A 24351-nucleotide genomic window follows, 5' to 3' on the forward strand; every position below is an offset into this window, starting at 1 on the left:
GAGTACTTTCTTGAGATTGATAGGGAAAAAAAAGGGAGCAAACTTGGGGTTTTATGAATGTGCAACGTGGAGTTGCATGATACCATGTCCTCAAACTGACAAGTTTAATCAATGTATTTACTTTTGGAAAGAAGAATGGGTCCTAAACACATTAATGTATTACAGACCAGACACGAGATTAAAGATGACCTGATGATGTTGAGGTTCAAATTTAATGGCATACAAATTAATTCAAGATAAGATTAGTACTTTCAGTAGAGTTATATTTACCGGAAAATTTGTCCCCGAAGTTATAAATTTTGAGCCTGTAGGGTTCTTGTAATATGGGGCCACTGCCTTAACTGTAACTAATAAATCACTTACGGTAGATCATATAATCCAAAAATAATTTATATCTGTGAACTTTTTTTTAAGAAAAAAATTATATTTGTATTAATAAAAATGAAGATCTATAAAAATATGGGTCAAATCTCTAATCTTTTGATTAATGTGATATAATTTATCCTATCACGATGTATTGCGACAAAATACCCTCTTATACATGTGAAAAGTATAGTACCATTTCCAGGACACAATTTTATAACCACTAAAATCCCCATTTATGAAGTGATCGAGGTCGGGTAACCTTCGTTAAGATGGTGTGCCTGAATATAGTTCATCCTTCCCAGTCCAATTAGGTTCCCCTTTGTACTTAAATTTATTGCCAATGGCCCATTTTGATACAGTCTCAGATCTTGCCTCACCTTCCCCACATGTACAACTACTATTATAGACACTTTTTCACAACAAGAAAAAACTCTCCTTGTCTCCTTCATTTATAAACCCGCCAAGGTCCTAAGATCCCAAAGCTAATAATCTTCATTAATGATTAACGAAGGATAGATTGAACCCATCCTTTTGTTAATCTGGATTGTAAAACGTCTTGACTTGAAGTATCGGTAAATCCTCATCAAACATGATCTAAAATGTAAATATCCTGATAAAAACAAACGAAAAAAATTACATATTTACAGTAATAACTTAACAATTTAAACACCTTAACTACTTTCGAATTTTGTAACTCTCAATTTCTCATTTTCCCTTATCTGTCATGTCTATAGGTGATTTGGGGCTGTCCCCCTTTCTCAGTTTTTTGACCCTTCTTTAAATGGCCTGGCAAATTAAATGCCTCATTCAGCCACCATGTCTCTGAGTGGTGCTGCAAAATGTACGTATATTACTGCAGCGAAGAAAAATGAAAAAGAAGGTAAAGTCATGAACAGCCTTTTATGACTTTTGGGACTGACTCGTAAACATTAAAAGGGCAGTGTCCGATTGTACAACAAGAGGGGAGTAGATGACTATAACAACAAAGTGATTTCAACTATCTTAATGTTTACGTAATACGTTAATATATTATAATAAAATATAATACAATATATATATATATTTAAAAAATAATTTTTATTATTTATTTATAAATTAATATATTATATCAAGTTTTGAATCTTTACTAAAAAACTTCTAATAGCATTATGTCATAGTATGATAATGTGACATAGTGACATGGTCTTATGGTATTTTCACTATACGCATTAATATCATGTTAAGGTCATGTGAATACAAAATGACAAATGATATTTTAATTAATAACGATTAATCAACTATTAGTTATAAAGATATATTTGATTTAAAATAAAAATATAAGATTTGATTGAACAAAATAAAAAAAAATGATTGTTTTCAACTATTATGTCAAAATAAAATGATTAATGAAAATCATTTAATAATCAATAAAAAACAGATTTAAAATCTTGAAAATTGTTTTTTATTTTACAAAATTGGAAGATAATTTTCAAATTAACCAATACACAAAACAAATTCTCTTTCAATTGGACATATTTGTATCCAAGCCACCCATTCAATTAATGAAATTTACTTTTCAAAAAGAAATTAAGAATTCTACATAGCAGTGAGCTTAAATCGTCGATAGTGATTGATCATTGCTTTGTAGTTGTTTTTTCGAAAAATGATTTTATTCGTCTTCAAGTTAGGAATGTCATTTCAAGTCTTTCATTTAATTGATCGAAGATTCTCATGACATTAGAAACTTGTCAGGGGGAAATAAAATACTTACAATTTCACAAAAAGGACCATCCGAAAGTTTGATGGTTGCCTTGTCGTTGATTTAAATCTCGTAAAAAAAGTGAGGTAAATTTCATCATCGAAAAAGAACTATTTATAAACTGATTCCATAATAGGTTTGTCCTTATAATAGTACATGAAATAAATTCGAAAGTTACTTAAAAGGTTAAAAAATGAAAAAAAAAAAAGAAAAGAGAGAGATAGATATAGCAATAAATCACATGGTGGTGCAAAAGCTTTCTTCCTTCAAGTTTCCTTGCAACCGATCGAATGAATGAATGAAAAGCTCTATGCTTCTGCCCAAAGAGATAGAATAATATTTTTGGACCTTTCCTAGTCGTCCACGGGGCTACGATTAAAATGAGTTAAAGCCTGATCTTTCATTGTCTTCTTATTGTCAGGAAAAATGTTTTCAATTATTCACCAGAATTTCACGTTGGAGGAAAAGATAATATTTATAAAATAGTTATATTAAAAATTTAATATTTATAAAAATTTAAAACTTTAAGAGACAGGTCCTTACTCGAACCCCATCACTCCGTTACAGGAAACAAACATGTCCTCAGTTTTCCCATTGAAATTTTATTTCTTTTTCTTCATACAGAGGAAATATTTTATATAATATTTGGAAACATTAAAGACAATTGAAGTTTATTTTAATAGATTTGTAATTGAGTCAGATTCTATAGTCGCATTTAAAGTGCAACAAGTTGAAGGTGTCGTGAAGATTTAAATACTCAATCTCATTTTAATACATAATCGATGTGAGATTCACGATTCTTTTCTGAGACCGTGACACTATGACCGATTCATTGATAAAATTTGACATTGATGGGACTGCAATGTTTTACGCATGGTGGTGATTTCTATTATCTTTGTTTGAGGAGAGTATGTGTTGCATTTCTTGTGTGATTTTGCTGGTCAAGTGCTCCTATTCTGGATCATTGATGCTGTTGGGATTTGTATTGGTGTTATGTGATCAGGGTGGGGGGGCATAATCTGTTTGGAGGAGTGGTGCAGTTATGCTATTGCTGCTTTTAGATGGAAGAATTTATGTTTCTTCAGGCGACGTTTTATGTTATGTTTTCTATGTAAGCTCTAAGGCATCGGAAAGTCTTATGTTCTGTTTTCTTCTTCTGTTTGTTGGCTTGCATCTGGTGTTATGTATTATGATGAGAATCTGGTTTAGGCGTGTTACTTTATTGTTAGGACAATCCAGGTTCCTTGTCCGTATGGCCAGTCCTGGCCAAGGCATTGTATTAGACTATTCGATACTTAATAAACGTAGCAGGGACTCTTATGATAGCAGGAGTCTACTGACGTATAGGTCTAAGTTTTTGATTGGGCTTACCCGTGACTTTAGAATTTACCTCTGTTTTGGGTGGAAGGCATTGTTTTCAAATTTCAGGGACTCTTTTTTAAGTATTTTGATGGGGTGACATCTCTTCCCCTGGTACAATTTTAATAAAATTTTAATGAAATTAAAAAAAAAACCAGATTGATTGAAAAAGAAAATTGAACTTTATTTTCGCATTAAAAAAATAAATATCAAAATATTTAAATTAATTTAATTTTTGATAGATATATAAAAAAATTCAAGCTAAGATTGAACCTTAATAAAAATAATAATAATAATAATAACCACAACCCTAAATTTTGAAATTTTGAATTAATTTTTATCAAGGAAGGTGTGTCCCTCTTTGGTTAAAGGAATCCAAGGCTCGCCACCAACCCACCTTTAACACATTTTCATCTCATATAAATGCCCTTAAACCAAACATTTTAATTTCACTGAAAAGCTACTTCATCACTTAAATCCAGAGGTAGAGAGTTAAAATTACAATAGAACTTCACAAGTTGTATTTTATCCTGGTTGTTGATAGATCTTTGCTTGGAAATGAGTCTACCATCACATATATAGAAATTATACATTTGTAAGATGTATCGATAAAACATATATATATAAATTGGTTGGTTCATCCTGTTTTAGGTTTTTCATGGTAATGGTCAAACTTTTAATATGGATATCTAATCTTAAATCAATAGTTAATAAATAAAAATTTTTTATTCGATTTATATATTAAGAATACTTTTAATTTAAGAGATATAAAAAAAATTTTTATTATCATTTTAATATTAATTTCATCAAGCATCAAAGATTGTGAATGACGAAAATGAACCTCGACATTATTAACATTTTCATGGGGTGTGTGCTCTGGCCAACCCTCCGATGGTTCTTGATGTAGTTTTTCATGCAGGGAGTTCTGTTTACAACAACTAAAACAAGCATGAAAAGAAACAAAAAAACCAGAGGAAAGGAGTGGGCTTACATCTGGGAGCCATTCCATATAGCTTAATTAGGAGACAAGGAAGATCAAAATGTCTATAAAATTCAAGCTGCAGTTACATATTTGTCATAATGTGCGGGTTTGGAAATCTGACCGCTAGACGTGGGAAATATTGAAAGTTGCCATCAATCTTTTTTTATCTCAGTGCAATTAGTCACCTATTAAATTTATTCTATTTGACAGAGTTCTAAATAGATTTTAGGTCTGTCTAAAGAATAACAAACTGGTCTATGTATTTTTTTAGAGTTAGGTTCGGGAGTATGGTTACGTACAAAGAAGGATTAGCATCCCCATGATGTCCATTCTACGAACAGTACCATTTAATCATATGTTATCCTAAACCTTTAATTTTATTTTTATGTTTCCTTAATTATTGTTTATTTAATTTATCTTTTATTTTAATAACAAATTAAAATATTTTATTTAGTTTTAATGGTGTGATGTGCACATGATTCAATTATGAAATGTATGGCATAAAATCTAAATAATGCCAAACAAAAACCATTTATTGATTGTACTTCCTGAAGCTGTCCATCACACTAGTGGGATCCGAGGGTATTCTCTTATCTAGAGAAATATCTGAAAAACTCGCATTCGCAAGTTTAACGAGTAAATCCCATCATCGTAATAGTCGTTTGCAAGTAAAAATAATATTTTTATGAATGCAGTCCTACTACGATTGGAAGCCTTTTATTAAAGACATTCTCCGAGCCCTCCCATCTTATTAGTGAGACTCAGAGGTATTCGTTCACTTAGGAAAATTTTCGAACGAACTCACCTTCACAAGCTCTTTTGAACAGTCCCATCAGCGGGGCTTTGACTCGTGCACACAATCCGTCTACATGTCATGACATTTAAAAATACAATAATGAGATGTAATGTACCCATAGATTTCAATATTTGTTTATTAACCTTCCTACAACTTTTTCGTCATTTCTTTGAAATTTCTTTTTATTACTTTTCTTTGTATGCATATATATCATGGATAAAAATTTTATATTTATTATTTTTGTCTAACTATATTTTTATTTCATTTGATTATATATTTTTAACATTTAACTATTTATCTATTTTTGCAATATAAATTTCAGAAGAGTATGATTTTACAAGTGAAGGGTTCCAAGTTAAAGAAAATTTGTGGGTGGCAATCGAAGGTGACCCAAATCTAGTTGCCAAGGGGAATTAAATGCTCTGTGCAGGTTGTTAACTATGGAGGCCAAGCTTGTGTTTTTTTTTTATAACAATGATTTATTTATTTCATTTATTATTTATTATTAATTTTTCATTTGAGAACCATGGATAGAGGTGTCTACAATACTCTTCCCTATATATGCCCTCTTTAGCTAACACAAAAGAGTTGGCATTCACAAAGATTGGATGAATCACCAATCTAATGAATAATAAAGGATTTCTAGAAAATATTCCTTTATCCCTCGCTTAATAGGTTCTATTTGGGAAGCATTTTTTCTGTACTATAATAGTTTAAGCAAATTATTGTAAGCAAAATCTTCCACCATTTCTTACCTACATGGGAAATCAATTTTCTCTCCCCCTCTAGTCTAGAATTTTCCTCTTTTGGATAAAATATTCTTAACTCTTTAACTTTTAATTATAATTTTATATAAATCTATTAATTTTCAAATTAGACAATCTGTCTCAAAAGAATATTTTTCACTGAACACACAAGTCAAGCCGTTAATTAATATTAATATTTTTATTAGTTCGATGACATGATAACTGTTGGGAAATTGCGGAATTATCTCTAAAGAATTGCCTAAGATCTAACCCAATCAATAGAATAAAGAAAGAAAGAAATCAAGCACACCCACAAGAACACAAGAATTTACGTGGTTCGGTCTTTTGATGACCTACGTCCACGGGCACAGCAATAGAGAAAAATCCACTAAGAGAAAAATCAGGAGATTACAAGAAACAGTCTCAAACTCTTAACCCTTATCCCACGTACACCTAAATCACTCTCTCTAAATCTAGGTGATGATTATTCTTTAACCCATAGGGTCCTTTTATAGTATCAAATACAATAACCTTATCCTAATATAATTGGGAATCTTATCCTAATAAAATTAGGAATTGTTATTCTAATCTAACTAGATTTAAAGACTATTTTATAAGGTATACTAATTTAATTAGAATTAAACAATCCTAATTAAATCACAATTCAAGACTATCCTAACAAATCTCCACCTTAGGCTTGAATTCACCAAGCTCCACCTTACGAACCAATCTCTGTCGACACCGCCACTGCCCCAATGGGCCTCAAGCACTACGAACACCGATCAAGTCCAAGCAATGCTTGAACTTTATCCCAGAAACTGACTTAGTTAGCATATCTGCCGGATTTTCATCTGTAGCTATTTTCTTTACTACAATCTCACCTTTAGAAATAATCTCTCGAACGAAGTTACACTTGACTTGGATGTGTTTGGTTCTCTCATGAAACATCTGATTTTTAGTCAAATGTATAGCACTTTGACTATCACAAAACACAACTGTTTGTGTTTGTTCAAAACCAAGATCACTAACCAAGCCTTTAAGCCACAAAGCCTCCTTCACTGCCTCGGTCACAGCCATATATTCAGCTTCAGTTGTAGACAAAGCAAAGGTTGATTGAAGAACTGCTTTCCAACTGATTGCAGATCCTGAGAGAGTGAACACATACCCCGTTTGAGATCTTCTACTATCTAGATCACCAGCAAAATCTGATTTGGAGAAGCCAACCACATTACGACTAATGTTTGCACCTCCTTCACACACTAAGCCAACTTCAATAGTAACTTTAGGTGTTTTCACAAGCTCCCATGTTTGATCCCAGTGTAGAGACTCAATCTTCTTAGAAGACTCGACATATATAATTTTCTCATGATAAAAGTAAGGCTCTTCAATCTCTACTTCCACAAATAAAACATAAGAATCAAAATCACCATCAATACAAGTAATGCTTCGTTGAGATACCAATTCTTGTACCTCTTGCAATTCTTTCTGGATTTCACTATCATCTCGCACTGTCACAAGAGCATTGATTTCAAGCTCCACCTGCTTGCCAACTTCTTGGTCTGATGTGTTTGCAATTCTAGACTTTATCCCACAAAGTAATGCAGACTTGTCAAAGGTAACATCCCGACTCACCATAAACTTGGGGAACTTACAATCAGTACACCACAACCAATAACCCTTCACCCCATATGCATAGCCTAGGAATATGCACTCTGTCGCCCTCAACTCAAGTTTACCATCACTCACATGAACATGAACAGGACAACCAAATACTCTCAATATAAAATAATCAGCAGGCTTACCAGACCAAACTTCCTTGGGAGTCTTAAATTCAATTGCAGTTGATGGAGACCGATTTACCAAGTAACAAGCCTTGTTGATAGCTTCTGTCCAAAATACTTTGGTTAGGCCAACATTTGAGAACACGTATTTTGCTCTCTCCAAAAGTGTTTTCTTCATCAATTCTACAATATCGTTTTGATATGGTGTTTTGTCGACAGTGCGATGTCTAACGATTTTCTCATTCTTGTAGAATAGACCAAACTCACCTTTGCAAAATTTCAAACCTTTGTTTGTTCGAAAGCTCTCGATCCTTTTCTTAGTCTGCTTCTCGATCAATACCTTCCAATGCAAAAAGGTGGTTAACACTTCACTCATAGCCTTTAGAAGATACGTCCACACCTTTCTTGAAAAATCATCAATAAAGATCCACATGTATAATGATCCACCTTTTGATACCACCGGAGAAGGATCCCACAAATCTAAATAGATGTAGTTTACTGTACCCCTGGTTTGATGAGTTTTAGTGCTAAATTTCACTCTATGTTGCTCACAGAAATCTAGCTTTCCACTCTTTTGACCACACAGCAAACTATGCTTACTTAGTTTTCTAATCCCTCTCTCGCTCATATGACCAAATCTCATATTCCATAAACGTGTTACATCATCTTCAGGATCATTAGATGAGACCACAGAAACAGTTTCAATGACCGTGTTTCCCACTAGACAATAAAGGTCACCGGATAACTTGCCCTTCATGATAGTTAAGGCTCCTTTAGATACATTCAAGACACCATCTTGGCCACTATATTTGTAGCCCTTCTTATCTAACAAACTCAAGGATATTAAATTCTTTTTCATGTCAGGGACATGTTTTACCTCAAGTGTTCTTACCATACCATCAAACATCTTGATTCTAATTGTGCCAATTCCAACAACTGAGAGAGAGAAATCATCTCCTAATTGTACAGTGCCCATATTAACAGATTGATAAGTTGTAAACCAATCACGCCTAGGACATATATGAAAGCAACAAGCCGAATCCAAGATCCATGTATCCATCAGGTTACAATTAGTAATTGCAAGAACATTATCAGTTTCCTCAAAAGTATCAAAGTCATCTCCAACCACGTTTGCAGTATTCTCAGACTTATTAAACTTTTCATCATCCTTGAATTTGATACAGTCTTGACGAAAATGCCCTTTCTGACCACAATTCCAGCAAGTTTTCCCTTTTGCTCTAGATTTACCTTTTCTGTCTAAGCCTTTCTCTTTACCTCTACCTCTATTTACAACCAAACCTTCTGCTTGATTTTCATTCCGAATACCACCAACTTTCTTCTTTAATTCCTTGGAATTTAAAGATGCCCTTACATCCTCGAAAGTGAGAGTGTCTCGGCCGTAAAGCATAGTATCCACGAAATTTTCATACGATGGAGGCAAAGAACATAAAAGAATTAGGGCTAGGTCCTCATCCTCAATTTTAACATCGATATTCTTTAAATCAAGAATAACTCTATTAAATTCATCAATGTGGGTATTAACGGACGTACCTTCACTCATCTTGAGAGTATACAATCGTTGCTTCATATAAAGCCGATTCGTCAGGGACTTGGTCATATAAATACTTTCGAGTTTAAACCACACTGCAGCAGCAGATTCTTCATCCGTGACTTCTCTTAGCACCTCATCAGACAAAGCAAGGAGAATAGCACTATGTGCTTTTTCCATAAGGTCATCTTTCTCACCATCAGATAAATTCGAGGGAAGATGCTCTTTTCCCTTCAGTGCCTTCAACAGTCCTTGTTGCACTAGCAATGCGCGCATCTTAACACGCCACAGGCTGAAATCGTTTCTTCCATTAAACTTTTCAATCTCATACTTGGTCGACGAAGTTGCCATAGCGAGATTCAGATTGATCCAAGACCTTGAAGCTCTGATACCAGTTTGTTGGGAAATTGCGGAATTGTCTCTAAAGAATTGCCCAAGATCTAACCCAATCAATAGAATAAAGAAAGAAAGAAATCAAGCACACCCACAAGAACACAAGAATTTACGTGGTTCGGTCTTTTGATGACCTACGTCCACGGGCACAGCAATAGAGAAAAATCCACTAAGAGAAAAATCAGGAGATTACAAGAAACAGTCTCAAACTCTTAACCCTTATCCCACGTACACCTAAATCACTCTCTCTAAATCTAGGTGATGATTATTCTTTAACCCATGGGGTCCTTTTATAGTACCAAATACAATAACCTTATCCTAATATAATTGGGAATCTTATCCTAATAAAATTAGGAATTGTTATTCTAATCTAACTAGATTTAAAGACTATTTTGTAAGGTATACTAATTTAATTAGAATTAAACAATCCTAATTAAATCACAATTCAAGACTATCCTAATAATAACATTAAAAAAATAAATTTATTTTTTATTAATTTTAAAAATTATCACACTATATAAATTATAATTTTTAATTTTTAATTTTTTTTCTTATTAAAAAACCTTATTCCCTACCTCTTCTCCAGCCAGAGCATTAGATCAAGCTTCAGTCGAGGAGCACTAGATCCTGCTTTGGCCGGATCTCCTTACCCCCGCACTCTGCAGTCCTCTAGTGGAGAGCAGGGCGGGAGGGGGGGGGGGGTGGTGCGTTCTCCCCCAGGGAGCATGAGATTTGCGACTTTGCGCTCCCTTGAGGAGAGTGCGGTGGGGGGAGTGCGCCTCTCTTGGAGAGCGTGAGATCCGCGCTTCGGCTCCTCTGGGAGCACGGTGTGAGGGGCACGGGGGTGGACCTTGAAAAAGAAAATAATGAAAAAGCGGTAGAAAGAATAAGGATAATTTTGACATTTTACACTTATCTATTAAAGCCATTCATGCATATAAGACAGATTATTTATTTTTAAAATTAATAGGCTTATGTGAAATTAATTAAAAGTTAGAGAGTGATAGACTTGGTAATTTTGAATACGACACGAGAAGACATGGGTTAAACAGGTTTTGGATTTAATATTATCATGTTTCGTATCTAATCGTGTCAGACACGTTAAGACATGAAAATTTTCGTGTTGTAATGTGTTTGACACGACAAACACGTTTAAAACACATTTAAACACGTTTACTTAATCGTGTTATCATGTTTAATCGTGTTATCTTGTTTAAACATATATACGTGACATATTTATTAACCTATTAAAAATTAATAATTAAAAACTATTTTAACCTTATATAAATAATTTTAAATAATTATTTTAATAAGTTTTTTTAATTTTATAAAAGGTATAATGTAATTATACATGCTCAATCCTAATTTTTAACTTTTAGTGATTATTTGATGTTATTATTATTATTTTTTATTATAATTATTTTCATAATTATAGATTTTAAATTTAAATAATAAAATTATATTTAATTGTAAATATTTTTATTTAATCGTGTTAAACGTGTTAATCGTGTTATTAATCGTGTCATGTCGTATATTAACACGTTTAATAAACGTGTTAATCGTGTCGTGTCATGTTACACGTGTATTAAACGTGTACGTGTATGTGTTTCAAATTTAAGACACGAATATTAAACGTGTCGTGTTAGTGTTTGACCTTAACGTGTTTCGTATGTAATCATATCTGATATGTTGATGACATGTTAACACGAATTGGCAAGTCTAAAAAATGATGATATTTTAACCTTTTCTTTTTTTTCTTTTTCGACTAGTCAAGAGTCTAACCTTCTTGTGTTGCCAAGTAACACCCAAGACTATCACGAGTGAGAATATATCCAAGACTATCAAGAGTGAGAATATATCCACGATTTTATCAACTCTTTAAGCTTTTTTGGGTTCGATCACCACTCTTAATTTGAACGCTAATCAAGGAGTAGAAAAAGACCAAGTTCGAGACTAGTCAAGTCCAACTATAGTTGAGCGGAGGTCTAGTCCACTTTGCCATACATCCCAGATCTAAGTATTCAACCCAAATTCGAGTTGAATCCAAATCAACATTCAAACCCAAACCCAACCTAGTTTCAGAGTTTTCCTATGTTACAAAATAATACACCACAAATTTACTGCTACAACTTTGTTAATATCAGAACACAGGCGAACCGAGTGGTGGAGAATTGACCAAGTTGAGAATACTATCCCAGCAGTTCCTGTTTTCCGCTGTATTGCCGCTGCAACTTTCGCTTGTTTTGTCCACAGTCATTGATGAGTTTAGAACACCAAAGTTTCCAAGCAAAGCGCCTGACAAACCCCACATTGTGTTTGCAAGGGACGCTTTCATCAAACCATGCATTATCTGTGGAATATGTCATGTCATGTAATGTCACGGAGTGATCAATTTCCTGATCAAGTTGTTGCATTTGGTTCTATTTGTCAACGCATTTCCAATCATTGTCGCCTGTAGTTCCTCCTTTGCACTTGTCTGAACTCTTACCAAACCCCATTTCTTCAGCTGTATTTCCACCGAGTCTTGCGGGTGGAGCTCGATTTCTCGAGGCGTGCCATCGGAGAAGTTGGGTGTTGAGGTCAAAGACCGTAGATCCTGGCTGGCGAAAGTGAACATGCCAGCAACTACTCCTTGCCATGCCTTGAGTACATCGAGACACCTCGGTCTTGCGGATGGTGAAGCCGCACCACCTTTGTTAATTAGCTGCTTTGGGGGTCGGGTAGGGGTCGGGGTTACTTTAGAAAACTCGTGGACCAACCTGGCTTCAGTAGACGAACACTCTCCCACTGAGCCATGTGGCTTAAGCTGGCGGTGTTCTTGCCTGGAGAGCCTAGGGTATGGTTGGTTCGGGCCTTGTGGGTCATCGGATCAATGCTTATCTTGATTAGCCTTCTCTTGAGAGTGTGTTCCAATAATTTTTGATCTCGTTATCAGTTCTCTTTGGCAAGTGACTTACGATAACAGACCATCTGCAAAAGAATTCATAGTTTGATATAATAGATCGATTTTTTTTTCTCAGCAATTCAATAAAATTCATTGAAAATGAGATAATTACAAAAAGTCCGCAGCCCAAACGGAGAGAGCAGGAACAAAAGACTTAAGGACTCCTGACAATTAGCAACCCCACGTAATGACCATAGAAACAAGAAGAAAGAAACTAAACAAATAAAACCAAGATCTCACTGCAGTGATTTCTGTCATCAGCTGAAAAGAAAAGCGGCACACAAGAAACATAGGAGAATTGATCAACTGGGAGATAAATAAATGAGAGCAAACAACATTATCCTCACCACCAAGCAGAAGAAAGAGAGTTCCTATAATAGATCGAAATTGATTGAATATTTTTCTATAGACAAAATTTCATCGATGAAATTTCCACATGTTTCTCTGTTTCTTTAGTATTTAGGTCTGCTATAGCTAGGAAGGGGTTCGTGCCTGGTGAAGTACTGGAGGAGGAGAGAATATACTATAACATTTACCTGTTTCCAAGAAGGGCATGGAGCTGAAAGATAGTCTGTTCTTCCTGCAAATTGAACTTTCCTCTTTTGATATCAGGTCTAAGGTAATTTATCCATCTCAGTCTACAGCTCTTACCACATCTCAGGAGGCCTAAACATTAATAAACGGAAAGACAAAAATGAGAACATTTTTGCATCATATCATGTAAATTAAAAATGTAATTCTATTTAGGCTTATGGTAAATAACCAGCTTTCTCTGGCAAGGCACGCCAGCTTCCATGGCCATGTTCTTGGATGTAAGCTGTGAGTTTTTCATCTTCTTCAATCGTCCATGGCCCTCTCTTCAGCCCCTCTTTCTGGAGATCAACCCATTTCCAACCAAGCTAAGTATTCCATTGAATTGATATACAACAAATCTTCTATAAATTAATATCTTTGATCATGAAAATTTATTAATTAATCGATAAGTTAATAATTAATAATTTATTAATTTATATATTAATTAATAAAAATTTAATTTATCAAGATATTTTTTTATTTCTTTAAACATTAAACTTAACACATATATTGTGTATTATGATTATCCGAATATTACTTATTTATTAAATTACGAATTATCGTTATTCTATATATTTATTTAACCAAAACAAGTTCATAAATGTAATTAGTCTTATTAAATAAAAGTCATGAATCTATCCATTTTTGCAACAAATTAAAATTACATTGGATGTATATTTAATTATATATAATTTTGATGTATAAAAAGATTATTAATTTATATGTCAAGTGGATTGTATGTATTTTTTTAAAAAATGTATTGTCTTATAAATTTAACGAATTATTAATTTATAATATTAATTTTAAATAAATATCAACTAAAAATATTATTTAATTAAAATTATTGATTTATCGAATATTAATATATAGAAATTTTACCGGTGATGGAACAGTGGTGAGCAGGCTGTAATTGCAATGACAAAATTACTATAGTCAATGATGGAGTAATAACTAATAAATATGGTTAGGTTGATGACCCCATGTCCTCCCTATAATGTTCCACAACTAGGGAACCGTCCTTACGTAAGCAAATTAAATATGATTCAGCTCACTGATCATGAGATTTATTTCTTATCTGCTAGCCGCTACATATTTCTTTGCCCTACATATTTAAAGGTGGGCTGGATTCAATTCATTAATAGAAATGGACCCCTTAACCATTCCCTATATTAATTATAAATTTTTTAAATAAATATTACTGTAATCGGGTATCTACGTTTAATTTTTAGTATTAAAATCAGGTTACCAAAGGTTTGGATCGGATTGATTTTCGAGTTTGAATCATTTCGAGTTTAAATCAATTCAAATTTGGATTTTATGAATTCAGAACCTATAGTGCCAGTTAACATGATAAAGAAAGAAAAGAAAAATGTTAAAGAAAAAAAGAAAGTTGAGGTTTAAACAAATTTATCGAATATTTATAAACTCTGATACGACTCTTCGATCTTGAAAAATTTTATATTAAAATAAAATATATAAAATAACATAATATGTGTCTAATGCAATCAACTGATTGACTTTTTAGGACATACAATTGCACTTTCATTTGGACCATCCTAGGGATCTGAGTTCACTTAGCAGAAACTAAGATACAATTCCACATTCCTCAATTCATCTGTCAGTCAAGTGATCAAAATTAAATCGGTAGTTCTTTGTGGGTTACCTAGCTGTCAAGTCATGACTGACAGCAGGCAGCAAGAAAGCAAACGTGTAACAACTCATGATAAAACAATAACTTCAATCCATTAATGCACCCAATAAGCCTGGAACAGGGAACATGTATACTTAGAAAGGGAAGAAGATTGCTAAAAATACATAAACAAGAATTAGGGAATGATCACAACAATCCAACAAATACTTCCTTGAAGAATCACCAACGCACAAGAGATTTTTTGCAGGAAAAAGTTTTTACATGCTACTATGATTTCTACAATTCCTCGAATGATTTTCCACAGTTTGCCGACTTACAATAGTCTTTGAACTCGACAATGTTTTCTGAATTCAGATTTATCAATTATTGATACTGTACTAAAAAGTATCTATTTTTTCAAAATTGAGTTTTGAATCTTTTGATTCACATTGCTCTTGTTCATGAGTTGAAGCATTAAAACTTAATGGCATTTGGATGATTTGCATCTTTTCTTTTAAAGAATTTGTCAATTATTATTTTTAACTTACTCATACTTTAATTAAACTTGAAAAAAAATTAATACAGTCAATATTCAATATTTTTATTTTATTTCTATTTGCACTTATAATACATAAAATATAAATAGTTAAATACGATATACAGGATTAATAATTTCTTCTTATATAATCAGGATTGTTTGAAAACTAAATACTCAAAATAATTTCCTCTTATACACTCAAAATAATTTCTTTTCAACTAAATATAAAACGTAAAGCAAATAAAAAAAAACATACTCAAGATAATTTTCTCTTATATAATCAGTATTAATAAAAAAAAATACATTGATGAAATTTTAAGTAATAGTGTAACACTATAATTTATATTTAAAAATTATATAGTAAATTTTTAATTTTTAAATACTAAAATCATAGTAAATAAAATCCACATAACAGAAAAAAGAAGAACATAGCAAGTAGAAAATAGAACCCACATATGACATAATAAAAAGGAAAGAAGCAGAACATTGTTGATGGTTCATAGAAATTTGGAGAAGAAAATCTATAGAAACTTAGAACATATGAGCAAATAAAATAGAAATAAAAAATAAATAATAATAATAATAATAATAATGATAATAATAATAATACAGACAAAAAAAAAATTTTATCTCCTCTTAATTTCATACAATGGTGGTGAGTGGTCCCTATAATTCTTTGTCCAAGTTGACAAGTTCATAAATCCCTTATGAAGAATGAAGTGTATTTCAGTGGTGAGTTATGGAAAAAAAAGTAAAGTAAAAATGAAAAGAACAAAAAAAAAGAGAAAGAGAAAAAGAGATGTCGAAAAACTTATGAGTTAAGAGGGTAAAGTTGAGTGAGCATGTAGATTCATTTTGTTATTCTTTATTTATATTAATTATTAAATAAAAAATTATTTTGAGAGTACCATTAAGAGAATACATACAATATTTTAAAAATTTTATATAATATATAAAAAATTTTAAAAATTTTGAAGGGCCATAGTCCCCCATAACTACAAAAGGACCTGCCCTTGACGATATGTACCTTCTTCAATTGAGGCTCACATACAGATATGGACAGATTGTTTTACCATGGGAGGCTTGAGGAAACGTTGGATGATAGTTTGTGGATCTACTTTATGGTCTGCATGATTGGTTAGGAATGAATCCGTGTTTAACAATAAGCAGTGAGATAACATGCAGCTGTTTTTTTTTTTTCATTAGGATGCACTCACTTTTTAAGATTCGAGCTTGCGAGGGTTTAGATTCTATTAATGAAATTGATTGATGTAGTCCACGAGACAAAAAGATCATAGGAGCTTCACTTTCCACTAGACTTAATATATAGTGATATCCACCTTCAAAAGGTGTTTATAAATTTAATTTAATGTGGATGGTTCAATTACAGACAAATCGAATCCAACTGAAAAATCGGGATCTAACTGGATGTGGAGGTGTTCTCAAAGATTTTGAGGCGTACATTGTTAAGATTTTCAACGGTTCACTTGACATTCAAGACTCTAACTATGCGGAGGATATCACCATCAAGTATATATGTCCGTCACTTATTCGCATCTTCCTCGCCCACAATTTCCAAGAACCTCGTGGTTGAATAAGACTTTATGATTGTCATATCATGAGCTCATGAGTGCATGACAAAGACCAGAGGTCATTGGACAAGTGGTCCACTTTTAAGGAAATTAATGGGTTGGTGATGTTGATATTGTTCACATACTACGAAAAAGTAATTCCTTTACTGATACACCAACAAACCTAGGAGGAATAAGGACTATGGTAGCGTTTGGTACTTTACAATGTAATATGATTGCAGGAAAGATAACATTGTAATGTTTGGTATATAAGTAATGTAATGATTAAAATGTAGAGAAGATAACATTGCAGTGTTTATTTTACAAGTACTTTACAGGGTATGTAATGTTAATTTTCAAAACTACCCTTATATATTAAAATACAAGTTTAACATGTATTTTTTTATTGTTAATTTTTATATAAAGTTATTTTTTAAATATATTTTATTTTTCATTTCTTATTACAAGTATATATTTTATTTTTATTTTTAATATAATTTCTTATATTGTATATTTTATTTTAAATTTTTTCTTTAGAAGATAATATTTTATTTTTATTTCTTAATACATTTTATATGTATATATTAATGTGATAGCTTCATCTCTTGTAACCAACAGCAAATTGGCAACAAAATACTCATAATAAAAAAACAAAACCAATGGACGGCCAACAAAACCCACAAGACCCAAGGCCCTCTCTCTTCCCTCTCTTTCCTGTCACCGGCACTACCGCTGTTGTTGCCTCTGCTACTGTTATTGCTACTACAGCAGCTACTACTAGCGGCCCTCAATGGCTTTGCAACCCTAGCTTCACCAGCAACCTTTCCCTCATTAACGACACCGTTTCCTCTCTTCCCTACACCTTGAACGTAGAGAAAGAAGATGAAGGTGAAGAAGGAAAGCAACAAAAGCAGCAGAAGAATTACCATTCTTATGAGCTACTTGAGGAAGAAAAAGAGGATGAGGAAGATTCTGATTCTAATGGAGAAAAGTATGACGAGAGACAAAAGAATAAGAAAATTAATAAATAAAAATAAAAGAAAGAGGAGCGACTTTAGCAAAATGGAGAAGAAGCAGTAGACCCTAAACCCCAAAAGAGACAATTAATTGTGTTTATTTCGGATTGTGAGTAATTTTTTTAAATGATGATGGGTAAAAATGTCCTTAAAGACATTGCAGAGTGCAATATAATGTGATTGCATTGGTTTTGGACTGCAATCACATTACATCCATTGGCTGCAATGTGATTGCATTGCAATCTTACATTGCAGTGGTCTATTACAAAACAAACACTGTAATATAATTTAATTGGGTACATTACAGGGAATGTGACTTTACATCCCTTATACCAAATGCACCCTATGTTCTTAGCATGGTGGTAATATTATTATATGTGGGGCTATAATTAATTCACTGATGGCGAGTTCTCTTGTTATGTGTCGCTTTTTAGCTTTTATGTGGGGTAGATGTGCTTTACTGTTTTCTTATTCACTATTTGGCACAGTATTGTAAGTGTCAGAATGTGTTGACTTTTAGGAGATAGGCTGGTTGCAATGGTCAAGTGCATGGTGCAATGGGAAAAACCGAAAGCTGAGACCCTTAAATTCAACACGGATGGTGCTTCAAGCGAAACCTGGGTGATGAGCATGGGACAACCTAGCATATTTTTCTAAGTCCATTGGCCACTCCGATTCAAACTTAGTAGAGCTTCTTGCTTTTCAAAGGGCGGTCTGATTTTTGCTGCTACTCAGTGGAGTTCCACTCATCCTCTGATCCTTGAATGCGACTCAAAAAATGTGGGTTCATTGGACACCTAATCCTACCAATGTGCCTTGGAGACTGTGACATACTGTTATCCAGCTCTCCAACCTCCTTGTATTAGAAGTATTCAGGATGAATAAGCTTGACATTTCTTAGAGGAACTCTGCACCAGGCCAATGACCATAAAACTAAAGAAGGGACAAAGAGACTTGGTAGTAGGAAGATACCAAAACGCAGAGTTTAAATAAAAGGGAATGAGAGCCACCCCAAATGTTGCGTATCAAGCTCAGCTAAGAAGCAGCAACTTAATAAGCAACACACCGTTTTGTATTTATAATTATTGTTTTAAAAGTTAGTTAGGTTAGTTATGATATAATTAATTCTTTCTTTTATTCTTTACTTAATTTTTAAGCTCTTGTATATATAGCTCATTTTTGACATGGTATCAGAGCAGGTGGTGATTCCAAGATCCAGCTGTTGTCATTTCTGCTAATGGATTAACATAAACGACTTGCTGATCAGTTTTCTTTTCTTCTTACAGTAAGTCGTTTATCATCTTTTCTGGTTCATTAGCATTCAACTCATATTTATTAGCAAGCATTTATTAACAGCTATGGCTGAGCATACTGAAGCTAATGTACAGATCACAAACATCTCACCCATATCAGACCCCCTTTCACCATATTATGTACATCACACAAATCATTCTGAATCTGTGGTCATTAACCCTAAACTAGCCACTAATAACTACATATCCTGGAGTAGGTCCTTTTTACTTGCATTATCAATCAGGAACAAAACAGGATTTATCAATGGATCCACAGCTAAACTTGCAATCACAGACCCACTTTACTAAGCTTGGACACGTTGTAACAACCTGATAGTGGCATGGTTACTTGATTCCATTTCACAACCAATAGCTTCTACTGTATTCTTTATGGATTCAGCTACAAAAATATGGAATAACCTCAAGCAGAATTTTGCTCAACCGGATGATACGAAGGTATGTAATTTGCAATATACCTTAGGGAATGTTAGTCAAGGAACAAGAATAGTTGATTCTCACTTCATTGAGCTTAAGGGTATTTGGGAGGAGTTAAGGAACTACCGTCCTTTGCCTCATTATGAATGTGGAAGCTGCAACCTTAATTGTTTCAAGAAGTACATAGATCAATTTCAAAAGGATATGGTTTTTAGATTTATCAATGGATTGAATAAGTCATTCTCTGCGGTGAGATCACAAATTCTACTAATGGACCACATTCCAAGCCTAAATAAAGTATATAGCCTAGACCTGAGGGAGGAGTCACAGAGAAATCTTCTTGTTCAATCACAGCCTCTTTTGGAATCCTCTGCCATGTATGCTGCAACATACAACAAGAGGAAGTTAAGGAAGGACATAACTTGCAACCATTGTGGAAAGAAAGGGCACACCAAAGATAAGTGCTACAAGATTATTGGCTTTCCTGGTGACTTTAAGTTCACTAAAGGAGGGAAATCTAATTCAAGAAGGGGTAAGAATCTTGTTAACAATGTGTCTGCAGTTTTTGATACATCAGCAGAGAATGATTCTCAAGTTGAACCAGATGAGGAGTTGGCCAGTACAGGATCTATGTGTCAACTGTTTAGATCAAGCAACACGTTAACAAGCTAATGCAACTCTTAAATGAGAATGGTATAAGTAGTAGTGAAGGTAAAAGCATTTCATCAAACACTTAGCAGGCAAACCATTCAGTTGTGAATTCAGCCATAGCAAGTATTATTTCAGGCCAACCTTGCTTCAATACATCAAATAACATGCCTAATGGTCTTAGAAATGTAAATGTTAGCATGATAAAGTAAAATTACTGGATAATGGATTATGGTGCCTTTGATAATATATGTTGTACCTTGAACAGTTTTATACAAATCAAACCTGTAAAGAATTGCTTTGTCCAGTTACCTAATGACAAGAAAGTTACTGTGTCACACATAGGGATTGTTAAATTGACCTCAGAATTAATCTTGTAGAATGTTCTCTATATCCAAAGTTTCAAATTCAATTTTATTTCTGTAGGATAACTCACTAGGACTAAGAAAACCTATATATTTTTCACTGATATGTACTGTGTTGTACAGGACATTCCTTCATGGAAGGTGTTTGGGGTTGCTAGGGCTTTCTCAGGGCTATACTTCATGCAAGATAATTCAGATGAACAAGAAATGTCAAAGTTTTGTTTTGATAAATTAGTCAAAGTTCCTTTTGTTTCAACAGTCAATCATTGTAAACAAAATTGCAAACGTTTGGATTTATGGCATTTCAGACTTGGCCATGTTCCTTTGGAAAGGATTGATGTTATACACAAACAATTTCCTAATGTTTATTCTTCAAATGAACTGGTTTGTGAAATCTGCTCTTTGGCAAAACAGAAAAGGTTTCCATTTCTAGTACATGTTCAATCTACTACTTGTGCTTTTCAGTTGATTTATGTTGACATTTGGGGTCCATATGAGACTCCAACTTTGTCTGGTCAAAGGTATTTTCTCACGATTATGGATGATTTCATCGAGTTCACTTGGATTTTTCTCATGAGTAACAAGTCAGATGTTCTGACCATCATTCTTTCATTCAATAACTATGTTCAAAAATAATTTGAACTTCAAATTAAGTGCATAAGGTCAGATAATGGTTTAACGTTTAGGTTGTCTGTTTTTTTGCAAAAACTAGCATAATACATCATTTATCTTGTGTGGATAGACCTCAATAGAATGGAATAGTTGAAAAGAAACATCAACATATTTTTACTGTTGCTAGAGCCCTAATGCACCAATCTAATGTGCTTGTATACTTTTGGGGGGATGCAGTACTCATTGCAGTTCATATCATTAATAGAGTTCCCACCAAAGTACTTCAGAATAAATCACCTTTTGAGCTGATGTTCCACAAATTACCTACATATGAACACCTAAGGGTATTCAGTTGTCTATGTTTTGTGTCCACATTGTCTCAACACAAGAAAAAGTTAGACCAATGGGCTTCAAAATGTGTTTTCCTAGGATATCCAAATTATATGAAAAGGTACAAGGTATATGATCTTAATGCACAAAAGATTCTGGTATCTAGAAATATTGTTTTTCATGAAGAAATATTTCCATTTCAGTCTATGCAGCATGGTATGTAGGAAAATGCATTTTCTCAAACACCTTATCTGCATACTAAATATCCTGATGTTTTTTATTCATATTCTGAAAATTTTCAAAACCAAGACCATGTACCTGCTGAGAATCATTCATCCTCATCTATGCCAAGTTCACAAACAACTGATACATTAACCTCAAACGAGTTAGTACATGATTCACCTATGATAGTCAGCATGCCCACTGCAGCTGACTCAATATCTAATACAGATGACAATGAAAGCATTTACCATCTCAACATCCTATTGTCCTAAATACTTATCTGCTGATAAACTCTCATTAGAACAGAAAGCATTTACCATCTTAATGTCAAAAATTTATGAGCCAACCACTTACCTTCAAGCAGCTAATCATTCTCATTGGAGAGATGCAATGGTGGTTGAATTAAAAGCTCTGCAGGACAACAACACATGGAGTATTGTACCTTGGCCTGCAAATTCTCATGTGATAGGGTGCAAGTGGGTGTACAAAGTGAAACTAAATGAACATGGTGAAGTTGAAAGATATAAAGCTCGGCTGGTAACTAAGGGATACAACTAGATTGCAGGGTTTGACTATCAAGAAACTTTCAGTCCAGTAGCAAAGCAAACCAGTGTCAGGGTGTTCTTTGCCTTAGCTGCAGTGCACAATTGGTCATTGTCACAACTTGATGTGAATAATGCATTTTTAAATGGTGATTTACAAGAGGAAGTATACATGGAAATTCCACAGGGGTACACTAACCAGGGAAAGTATCTTAAAGGAACCAAATTAGCTTGTAAATTGCATAAATCCTTGTATGGTCTAAAACAGGCATCTAGACAGTGGAATGCCAAGTTTACTTCATCAATTCTTCAATATGGCTTTCACCTATCATCAGCAAATCATTCTCTTTTCACTAAGAAAGGAAATGATGGAAGTTTCACTGCTTTACTACTATATGTAGATGATATACTGATTAGAAGTACATCTACTCGAGCAGTAGGAGATGTAAAATTGTATCTAAGCTCACAGTTCAAGTTAAAGGATCTTGGAACTGTGAAGTATTTCCTGGGGTTATAGATTAACAAGTCAGTTGAGGGTATTACTATTTCACAGGAAAAATATGCTCTAGATCTCCATGAAAAGTATGGTTTCTTAGGAGCTAAACCAGTTTCTACCCCAATTGACTACAATCACAAGCTACACAGGGTACAAAAGGAAGATGAACTGGTCGATCCTCCAATTTACAGGCAATTGGTAGGAAAACTACTCTATCTAACTTTTAGTAGACTAGATATATCTTATGCAGTTCAAGTATTGACTCAGTACATGGACAAGCCTGGTATGCAACATTTTACAGTAGCACAGAGGGTATTAAAATACCTGAAAAGAGCACCAGGGCAAGGAATTCAGATGAAGTCTACATCAAACTTGAAACTATTAGCCTACTGTGACAGTGATTGGGCAAGTTGTCTAGATTCTAAACGATCAATTACTAGATTTACTATTTTCATTGGAGAATCACTCATAAGTTGGAGATCCAAGAAGCAGTCAGTAGTGGCCAGAAGTTCTACTGAAGCTGAGTACCGTTCAATGGCTTCAACATGTTGTGAGCTCATTTGGTTGAAGTACTTACTATCTGATTTTGGAATTAGCCATGATGATGTGATTGTTTTTTACTCAGACAATCAATCAGCGATCCACATCAGCAAAAATCCAATGTTTCATGAGAGGACTAAAATATCGAGATGGACTGTCATTTTGTTAGAGAAAAGGTGTTAGCAGGTACAATCAAGCCAGTCCATATATGCACTAATCTTCAGTTAGCTAACATTTTTACCAAAGCCTTGCAGCCGAGGCAGTTTTACAATTTACTGAGCAGGATGAATGTTCTCAACGATCACATATCCTCTTGAGGGGGAGTATTAGAAGTATTCAAGATGAATAAGCTTGAGATTTCTTGGAGGAACTCTGCACCAGGCCAATGACCATAGAACTAAAGAAGGGACAAAGAGACTTGGCAACACGAAGACACCAAAACGCAGAGTTTAAATAAAAGGGAAGGAGAGCCACCCCAAACACTACATATCAAGCTCAGCTAAGGAGCAGCAACTTAATAAGCAACGCACTGTTTTGTATTTATAATTATTGTTTTAAAAGTTAGTTAGGTTAGTTATGATATAATTAATTCTTTCTTTTCTTCTTTACTTAATTTTTAAGCTCTTGTATTTATAGCTCGTTTTACAGAGCCCTGATGTGAATGAATAGAAAACATTCTCTCAGCCTTTTCAGCGCCGCTTGTCCTCTCTTCCTTGTCATATCCCCTTTTGACACCTTGCACGTATTCAATGTTGGCATATTAGACACTTTCCCAGGGCTGCCAATGGTGCAGCTGGTACTCTGGCCAGAGAGGTGGTCCAAAGGCCGCATAATCTTCTGTGGATTAAACCTGAGGAACCATTGCCTCACCCAGATTTGTTTCTTAA

The 24351-nt window shown here is 33.8% G+C and overlaps 1 pseudogene; it reads right to left on the reverse strand.

Moving 5' to 3' along the window:
- LOC108660731 lies at positions 11588-14512 on the reverse strand (annotated as a pseudogene).

The sequence above is a fragment of the Theobroma cacao genome, chromosome 2 (assembly GCF_000208745.1).
Source record: "Theobroma cacao cultivar B97-61/B2 chromosome 2, Criollo_cocoa_genome_V2, whole genome shotgun sequence".
NCBI lineage: Eukaryota > Viridiplantae > Streptophyta > Magnoliopsida > Malvales > Malvaceae > Theobroma > Theobroma cacao.